The following is a 10,545-nucleotide window of genomic DNA, read 5'->3' as shown; positions in this document are numbered from 1 at the left end:
GTTCTCTCTTTTCACCAAGTTGCTTCTTTAAAGCGAAAGCCTGCAGAAGGGTTGAGTCATTGAACAGTTTATGTGGAACTCTTTTCGAGCCTATCTCGGATATATTCATGTGTTTGTGTAAAACACAAATTTTTTTATTCTACTTGGATCCTTCCTTCACATTGTAGGATTAGACACATGCAGGTGTCTTAATATTAAAACTAGAAATAGATTTGATTTTGGATATTTGAAACCAATTGGTACTCACTGTAACAGGAGATTAATTTTAACAGTTTACATAAAGTTTTAGGCCATTAAAATCTGTTTGTCGTCATTAAAAAGAAAAAACACTCTAGCAGAAACATTATTAATTGCATGCCTACAATAAAAAGAATTTACATCCCATTTTAATTGAGATTTTAATTAGCTTATTTTCGTGTTTTGTTCTATGTGGAACTAATTGAAACTAATGCGGTGATAGTGACATATAAAATAATGTATAATGATGTGTGTAAAATCATTTGATTATGTATTCCAAAATTTGGAAACCCATTGTTCTTATTTCTGCTGTATTGTTATACATATAAGGATTGATTTCTTTGATATTTTAAAATCCCCTGTATAAAAATATTTAATTTTAAAATATTAATTAAACACAAAATTATAATTGGAAATTAAATTAACGAAATAGAGAAAAACATATTACACTTCACTATCATTTTTCCATGATAATTCCATCAGACCAAAAATGATAATGTAACACCATCGTGGGCATGCCACGTACCATTTTCGCCTAGGATAAAATTTATATGTAATATTTTTAAATGATTTTATATTATTTTTTAATTGAATTTAAGTTTTACAACTTGATAATTTATATAATTAATAAATATCAACACTAATTACTAAGATAAAATTCTAATTTTAATTAAAAATAATATTAAAAACAGTTAAAACACTATTTAAAAGTTATGTCATTTGGCGTAATTAATTATCTTAAATTTGAGTTGGCAAGAACGTAATTGTATGGAGTACTTTGTCATACATAATGTTTCTATCTATTTCGACCTGAATTATTTATATATTGGTTGTGATGTTTTGGAATTAATGGTCTTAAGCGAAAAGTTAAGATGCAATTTGCCATGAATAAGATATTCTTAATTTGAAATAATAGGACCATTATATATGGTATAAAGAAAGAGATATAAGTTTTATCATTTGATAAGGAGGGTGCAACGATTAAATATAGAATCCATTGGATATTTTTTATTTATTTAATTAGAATTTTTTTTTAACAATAGATAATCCAAAAACTAGTTTCTATTTCATTATATACTAAAAAAATCAATAAAAAAATTAATTTTTAGAATTAATTAGTTTTGTTAATATAATATATGTCTAATGAAAATTAAATGATTAGTATAAATATATTAAATTTATATTAATTGTATAATATATTGTATTAAAAATACGATGTATCAACAATATATCAACTTCTATATATTGATAAAATTATCTGTTAGAATGATACATTAGACTAATAGTTAATTTTTTGTTAGATAAAAGTTATATAATGAGACATGTACAAATTAATAAATGTATTTTTTAAAAATTGTAATAAGCTAGAATGAAATTTTAATAAATGTATGATAAAAAAAAGACAATCAAATTAACGTCTAAACATTAATGAATGTAATTTTCTAAAATTTTAATAAAAATAAATAAATAGTCCAAATAAACTAGAGTTTTCAAAGGGTATTTGGACCGAAATGGAAAGAGACATGGAATAAAACACTGCCCAACCCTTTCAAAAATGTGTGTGAGTGTATATATATATATATATACTAACTTATATTGTTAGTAACATTAATTACATTGCAACTTTTTAATAGGAAATTATACATAATTACTTCTCTTGTTTTGCTATTAAAAAATTATGCATGATCCACTCTAAAAGTAGGAAAAGTATGTCTAATTTCTTTAGAAAAAGAGTCATAGAAGAAAATTGTGTATAATTTTTTAAATAAAAGATGTCAATATGATGAGTGTCAATCTCAAAAGAAATTCGTGTAATTATGTCTAGTTTTTCCTTGGTATTATTGTACATATGTATGATCAAGTGATCAACAATGTAGTTCCATATAGATAAAATTAATTTCTAACAGAAGCTTGCAAAATCTAATTTCATCACCAACATCCATTTTTTCTTGTTTTTTTTCCCTCTCCTCTATCTCATAAACTGTACGTAAGTATATATATATATATATATATATATATATATATATATATATATAATTTCTAAAAGTTTAAATTACTTTGTGCAGAGATAACATTATTGAGATATATCATCACCTTGAAATCTGACAACGCGTACCAATGCACTGAAAGAAAAGAAGCTCGGGGAAACAATCCATGCACAAAAAGGGAAGGAAGCCGGGCATGGAATTCATAAAAAGAGCACAAGTGCAAACACCTTCAAACAAGAGCAAGCAATGAACTTAACTATAATAAAAAGGTGTAAAGTCTAACAACACAAACTCCCAAGCAAAAACCTTGCCCTTTAAAGGAGACTTGGACAGGAGAAAAATTACAAAGTATGCAAGAATCATAAGAGAAAGTTAAAAGAAAAATCCAGATCCATCCATCCATTGCTAGCTCCATCTAATAAGGTATTGGTATATATCCCCCAGAGCACCTTAATTTCCATTGTACTTCTCTCGCTCCCTTGGTTTTAAGGTTGGCTTGCTATAGCTATATAGCTTTAGCCCCGCAATATATATATATATAGTAATGGTACCATATATCAAACATACACAAATATATATATATATATATATATATATATATATATATATATATATATATATATATATATATATATTTGATAATAGATAATAGATACAATGATCGATACACATACACATTCATTGATTCAAGTTCAAGTATATTCTAGGGTTTCCATGCTGATGCCCAAACCACCGGTTCCTCCTTCCATGTCAAGTAAATCCCTGAGAGATGTTCATCTCCTTGAGACACCACAAGTGACCACCCTGGTTGGTACCTCTTGAGCAATGCTTTCACATCATCCACCACATCATCGCTGAATCCACTTGGCGAAAACGCACTCCTCAGCCTCTCACACCACTGAATCCCTCTCTCCCTCCTCTCACAACAATCAAACTCTCCATCATCTTCAAACTCACCACTACCACAGCAAGCCAAAACCCTAACTATGGTCCTCGAGCACTCCCTCTCCAACATCAACCTCTCGTTGCTAGTGGGAGGGAAACTCTCCTCCAACATCTCGAAGTAGAGTGTGTAGAACTTGAGACACTCTTCAAAGCACTTAACAAAATTCTCCCTGGAGCTACAAAAATCAGCTTCTTCCTCGACAACGGTTACCACTTTAGGACCAAGAGACTTGAAAACACGAATCAAGTTTTCCCTCTCTTCAATTTCCACTCTTCTCAATGTTCCAACGCAGTTCACAGCTATAGCTTCATCTTCTTGAACCCCCAAACCTTCTTTGGTGATTTGGCTTAATCCACTAATCACGTTGAATTCAAAGGGCACGCCCATGAGTCTTGCAAACTTCTCCATCCGTTGACCAATCTCCTTCATCACCGACCCCGCTATCGCGACCACTGTGAGCTTAAGATGAGGTGTCTCATCGTTTCGCGTGGCCAACGCTTCGAGTAGCGTTGGCCACTGGGTGCACAGCGTGTTGCTGAGATCGATGATGTGGAGCTTTGGCTCCCCTTCCAAGGCCTCCAAGATGGCGCCGTTCGACGCCACGTGTCCGAAAGTTGTCCAAGGGCTCACCTCTTGAAACTTGAGTATCAACCTCATGGCCGAGTCAAACGAGTGGTTCTTCTCAGCCACGGAGGAAAGAGTTTTATAGCACCTCTCACCAGACTCAGTGGCTCTGCAGAACAACGCTTGCAAGAAATAAGAGGCGAGTTTCTGATCACAATCCCCATAAGGCGAAGCAAGCTCGTTAAGCATCCAAAGATGATGGTGCGTTTTGCTTGAGTCTCTCTCGGATATTGCTTTTGCACACTCTCTGAGAAGTTTGGGTGCCCATTTACCGTCTTCACTAGGCTCACTTGAGTCCGAGGAACGGCTCGTGGAAGTGTGGCTGTGGTTGCTGCGGTGCATGTTGTTGTGATCTAATAACGCTGCAGCCTCATCGGCAATGATGTTGTTATGGTTATTGGAGTGTGGTGATAGCTTCTTTGGAGTAGTGTAAGGACTTATGTCCATCTTGATGCTTAATTTCTATTATGGACAGCAATGGACTAGTCCTCCTCCTTTGACTATTGACACCCCCTACCCCTTTGAACTCAAAAGGTGGATGGAGGCTAGTCCTCGGGGAGATGTTAATTCCAATCTCTTCTCTGCTCAAATGGCCAACACAAAACCGTGATTTTGAAATTATATACAGGGTCCTTTTCACAACTTGTCATCGCTTTCGTTAGTATTTTAATCACTTTGCTTCTGTACATGTACTGATAATTACACATATGTTCACGTACAAGACTTTGTGGTCGTTGGATTAGAGAATTTTGTATATATTGTTATTCTGCCTTCCCCTACAAATTCCAATAATAATAGATCTATGTGAGGGGCTATAATTGTTTTTTAGGGGTAGTTATTTTAGTTTAATTGTCAATGGGTTATAAAAAAGTTTTGGTATCTATATTTAAAAATATCTCCTTCTAGTTTTTATACATATTTTTTTAATTACTCCCTACACATATTATTTTAATCCATTTAGTTTATACAATGAAAAATAAAAGTGAATAGAAATTATATATGTTAGAACCATCCAATGTGCGAACCAACTAACATAGAATTATTGTAGCTTAATTATCAATGGACTTAAATTCAAATTCTAGATAAACAATCGCGTTAATTAAACACTTGAAAGAAGAGTTTGCTACCCATAATCATCTTACAAAACTTAGATATGATTACTTTGCTAGAGGATATACTTGTCATATCATTTGAAAAAATACACTTATTTTCTTTTATTTTGTTATATTATTTATACAAACTTTCACAATTTAATTATCATGTGCTAGTAAAGAATTATGCTTACTTTTTTATGTATAACTTTTTTTTTATAAATATAAAGTAAGAAAAGTAAATATATTTTAAAATAAAGAGATATTTGTTATAATTATATTGAATTCCGAGACTTTAGTTAAGCTTAATTATATCTTATTTGAGTGAAAATTAAACAAGGAAGAAATTTTTATTGAAACAAATGAATCATCGATCCTATGAATAAAAAGTTTATAGTATACATTTATTTTTTTGGTACGAATTTATAGTACATTTATAATTTAATTTTGTTAACTCCATTTTTGTTTGATGGGTGAAGTGATATAAACGAGATCACTATAGACTTACATGATTTTCAATAGCAGTTGTGTTTATATTGTTCAAATTATTTTAATTTTGAAGGAAAATGAATTGCAGTCTGCAGAGTAGAAAGAAGCTAGGAAAACAAAACAGCGATTCTGGCTAAAACTTATTGCTGCTCCTTATATTTCCGGTTACTATTCCTCCCTTTCTGAGTTTTGACTTTTGATACTCTGAATATCGAAGGCTCACTACTGCAAAAGCCAGGCATATGTCTATCCCTTGCACTCTGTTAAATGATATTTTACATTATATGTGTGATGATAATTATGATATAAAATAACTCACTGTTTAGATTATTAAGAGTGGTAGATAGGAACAGGATATAGTGCCAACGAATGATTAACTTAATTTAAATTTAGAGGAATTAATAATATATGCATATATAAAGTATTACATTTTTTTTTTAAAAAAATATAATTATTATTAAATAAAATTTTATTTAAGTTTCATTATTAAATGGTTTAATTGGGTCTTATAAAAAAAATGATTTGGGTCTGTTGTCTATTATAACGGAATCAGTATGAGAGAAATTAATTTCAGTCAATAATAAAAAAAAATGTATTAAAATAGTCAGAAATTTACCAGCATTTTTCATGAATCAAATATATCTTAACTTTGCAATACATGTGTCGCATGTATAGGAATAAAGATCACCAAGACATTGGCCGACGAAAGGAACCCATCAATTCCTTGTCATGGTTGTGTCTAGTTTAATCCCACAAGTTGCTTTGGAAGCGAAAGAACATAAATTCCCGAACATAAAATATGTAATCCTCAATCACTCGATAAGGCAATCAGATCATTCTAAAAGAAAAATAACACACAACATATTTCTTTAGTGAATGCAAACAAATAGATGATGATGATGATAAAGGATATAGATAAATACTATATAACATATTATAATGGTACTTGATGTTGTTAGATATTTAAAACTTCGTTGACTTTGCTATTAATCTCAAATTACTTATATACATGCTCCATTCCCGGCACTAGTTAATAACATATTTCTCTTAGAGTGTGTTTGGATAAAGAAATTTTAAATTCTGAGAAATTTTAAATTTTAAGAATTCCAAATACTTCAATTGAAATTCTTTTATTTTCAAAATTTTGTGTTTAGATAAAAAAAAATTAAAATTATGAGGATAAAAAAAATGAATAAAAAAAGAGAAGATATGATTTGTGTGTTAGTTATACGTGTTCTTCTATACTTATACCCGATTAATATTTTAAGAGTTGAGACGGTGTTTCTGTAAGAAGAAAATTTCAAATTCTCATCTTTTAGAAGGAAATTGAAATTTCAGATTTTTAGTTGTTTAAAATTCTGTTTTAAAATTACAAAATTTTAAATTCTTCATAAAAAAAAACATCCAAACAATGAATTCTAAATTACAAAAATTCAAAATTTCTAATAAATTACTTTACTCAGTTAAAATTCTCTATCCAAACGCATTCTTAATGTCTCCCTCTTTTTTGGAATTACTATTATGTTCTCTTTTTTTTTTTTCCCGTAAGCATTAATACAGTGTTTTTATATACATTCAGTTGCTTACTAATATTAACAAAATGATGCCATAAGAAGATGATGATAAAGACAGAGATGCCTGACGATGACCTCCCTCCCACTTGGATATATAGGCATCTTGAGGTATCATATATGTCACCTTGTAAAGTTCAGATATCAAAATAAATTATTGCATATGCATAAAAGTTTAGTGTAGAAAATGCTTCCGATTCAGGTAAGTTATCATCCTTGAAAATGCTTCCGATTCAGGCATGTGGTCATCCTTTGATATACTCTTAATTCTTCTCTAGAACACCCAATAGGTTATCGCGGCCTAATTTTTCTCCATATGATCCTATTACTAAATATCAAAAGCCAAAAGACAGAGAGGAGGACACATGGGGTTATGTACTAAACTTAGATACTATTCAAAAGCTTAAAACCAGTGGCGTACCTAGAGAGTGGGTGGAAGCAAATTATACAAGTTAAAATCAAGGAGTTTAAATATATAAATATAAAAGAAAATAAATACAAAAATATAAAATTTTATTTAAAAAAAATTGTAAAGAAAATATTTACTTGTGAATTCTTAAAATTGAGGGAGTGCAAAGTGCACCCCTAACCTTATTGTAGGTTTGTCAATGCTTAAAATTGTAAGCTTTAGTAGGCATAAAATGAAATTATATATTAAGCCTTGAGATATATTTGCTATGGTCTAGGAAGAGAGAGATAGAAAGTGATCGATACATATAATAATTGATGTGATAGCAAAGGAAATGAAAGATAAGAAGAAAATGAGATAGAAAAGCAAATAGAAAAAAAAGTGTATATTTATTGAAAATAACCACTTGTTCTTTTTTAAAAAAAAGTTTAGTTTTTTTTTTCAAAATAAATGTTAAATCAAACACATACTAAGTCAGCTATTTTTTCAGGAAAAAAAATCTTTTTGAAAAATAAATAGATTCTTGATAAAACAATATGTTTTATTAACCATTATAAAAATAAACATAAAAAAATCTACAACTCTTGAAATATTGGATATAATTAATAAGGAACTTTAGCATCCATGCGTGTTTACATTAAGTTGCATTTAACAATAGCTCAAAATGATATGGTATCAAATGGAACTTATTCCCCACCAATGATTAGGCAAGAAGACAAGGATAAGAAAAGCTCTTGTTACCAACATACCGTCTAATCATTGGAGAAAATGTCTTTGCCATAGGCTCAACTGTTTCTTAATAATTATTTTACTTTATTAAAAAGGTTTATGGGCGATCCTATTGATGGTGGTCCATGATTTTGCAACTTTCCTTGTCCACTACATGTGTGGCGTTATTCATCTCATTCTACAAGATATAAAGTTATGTCACGAAGTTTGTAAAGGATTATACTTTTTTGACAAGATTTTTCAACTTAACTTTTTTAAATTCCACAATTTTATACGTAATATTGATGATATAATTTCGTCACTCACTATTTAATAAGACTTTTAGACTAATTAAACTTATTGTCACTTCTATAGCAAAATAATTAGCTAATTCAAGGGTCACGAAATTTGATTTCTCACTCCAGTTAAAGAAGCAATCAGTAAACTTTGTTTATCAGTAAATGTGCAGGAAAAATAATCACAAAAAAAAAATTGCCGCATCTGCTTGAAAACTTTTCAGAGTGTATTTCATCAACTGATCAATTGCCATTAACTAGCTGCACATTCTTCTTAATATCTTATGCAACAATTGATCTCATGAATTTCTAAATGCTTGCCAAGGTGTCTGAATCTTGCCAAGCAACAAGATTAACTGTGGATGAAAAATTACTCCTTCACGTGATTCAATTGTGGATCTAGCTAGTTGTAATAAATCTCTAAAGACCAAGATGCATATAAAATATGAATAACTGTTAATTAGAATATTGAACTCAGTTGCTTCTTAATTCCTATTAATTTTTTAGTGACTTATGTGCTTGGTTTAAATTATGTTTGAAAAATAACTATTACCATTCTCCAAGTAGAACTTACGCAAAGAAATAGTTTTGAGAAAAAAATGTTCCCAAAAATGGAGATCAGCAATGGTAGACTGATCAATGTGTTGCATATATATCTAATCTCAATATCTTATCAAAGTCTTCTAGCTTCATATGCAAGCAATAATTACACATGCTGATGGAAAATTGGAGTCACATGACTTGTTTCAAAGATTGTCATAACAAGGCAGCACTTTGAGGAGGCTGACGTTACATGCCTCCACTAACTTCCCCCACAGATTGATACATCCAAGAATGGGATATGTCTCCAAATCTAATGTTAATTTTCCTCTGGATTCTTCCTGTACAAAAATTACCATACGTCCAAGGTTTCTAATTTCACTAAAACGTTGTATATTAAGGCACGTACTTTTGTTTTATTTTGTTTCTCTTTCTTTTATTTATTATTTTCCACGAATCTTGGTTTAAACATGATCAAATAGGACATAAAAGTGTAACATTTTGAGAATAGAAGACATCGACTTTGATGCCTCATTCAGATGTCTCCATGCGTGGTGCTAGTGTGCTAGAGACAGTTTAAGTAACCTGCTTGGGCTTGTTAGTCACGCAAATATACATATACATAAATACATGCAAACAAAGATAGACAACTACAACTTGGTTACCCTATGCAAGAGTTGTAGGTATGACAACGACAAACAGGAAACAGAAGGTGGTGTCTCGTGTGTGTATAACTGTAATTCACTGGAGTGGCAGGACAATGGGACGGATAGAATATGGATGTGAGCCATGGCTAAGTTAAAGGTAATGATGGTGATAGGTTCCAGCTGTTGTGCCAATGGCTCAAACACAGGCCAAGGTCGTCTGATTTAGTAATTGCCACCACAACTAGCAACAACACTTTTGAAGAACAATTCATATGCTACTTAAAAATAATAAAATCAAGGAAAAGTGGTTGCAACCTTCATCATCATTGAAACAGGTTATAGGAGTTTATACTTTGTAATGTCACCAATGTAAAATAAAATAAGATAAATTGCGAGTTGTAATAAAATCACATTTAAGATTAAAAAATAATAAACTATACGTGGTAATCCCTGAATCAAGTTTTACCGTTTGTTTCTTGGATATGAAGTTTCATTTTGTTATTATAATACTAAAAGAATCTCATTTGCCAGAAGAGTGACAGAAATAAATAGTTTCTCATGTTTGCTAGAAAATAAAAACATTTCCCAAAACTAAAAAAAAAAAACACTCTTGAAAATGCTAATTTAAGAATAAGTGAAAATAAAATTTACCACCTTTACACCCGCAATATTTGAGTATAAAGTTACTTATTTCTTTCGCAGTATTTTTTTCTATGGAGTTTAATGAAAATTGATCTATTTAGCCACCTCTACCCAGTGAAGTTAGGCTTGGTTTTTATTGTTGCAAAATAAACGTATCACAAGATGTGCTCATGTAAACACCGACAAGAAAAAGAATAAAAGACACAAGAAGATATAAAACCGACCATCAATCCCCAACATGGCAATGTCAAGGACCCAAAACTACTAGAAGTCAGATGGATAAAGATAAAAAGGATCTACGGACCCAATAAAAAAGGAGTCATAATGGAACTTGTCAGCAACTTTTAATAATCAAAA

At 30.7% G+C, this 10,545-nt stretch overlaps 1 long non-coding RNA gene across 1 annotated transcript; it reads left to right on the top strand.

The window, feature by feature from the left end:
* Window positions 1-2,305: 2,305 nt before the first annotated feature.
* On the top strand, window positions 2,306-5,705 carry LOC121173601 (uncharacterized). Its single transcript, XR_005888738.1, has 2 exons — window positions 2,306-2,648; window positions 5,464-5,705. It is a non-coding gene; the product is annotated as an uncharacterized lncRNA (long non-coding RNA).
* Window positions 5,706-10,545: the final 4,840 nt, after the last annotated feature.

The sequence above is a fragment of the Glycine max genome, chromosome 15 (genome assembly GCF_000004515.6).
Source record: "Glycine max cultivar Williams 82 chromosome 15, Glycine_max_v4.0, whole genome shotgun sequence".
NCBI lineage: Eukaryota > Viridiplantae > Streptophyta > Magnoliopsida > Fabales > Fabaceae > Glycine > Glycine max.
Note: the sequence above shows the minus strand (reverse complement) of the source record. Positions and strands in the feature narration are given on the sequence as shown.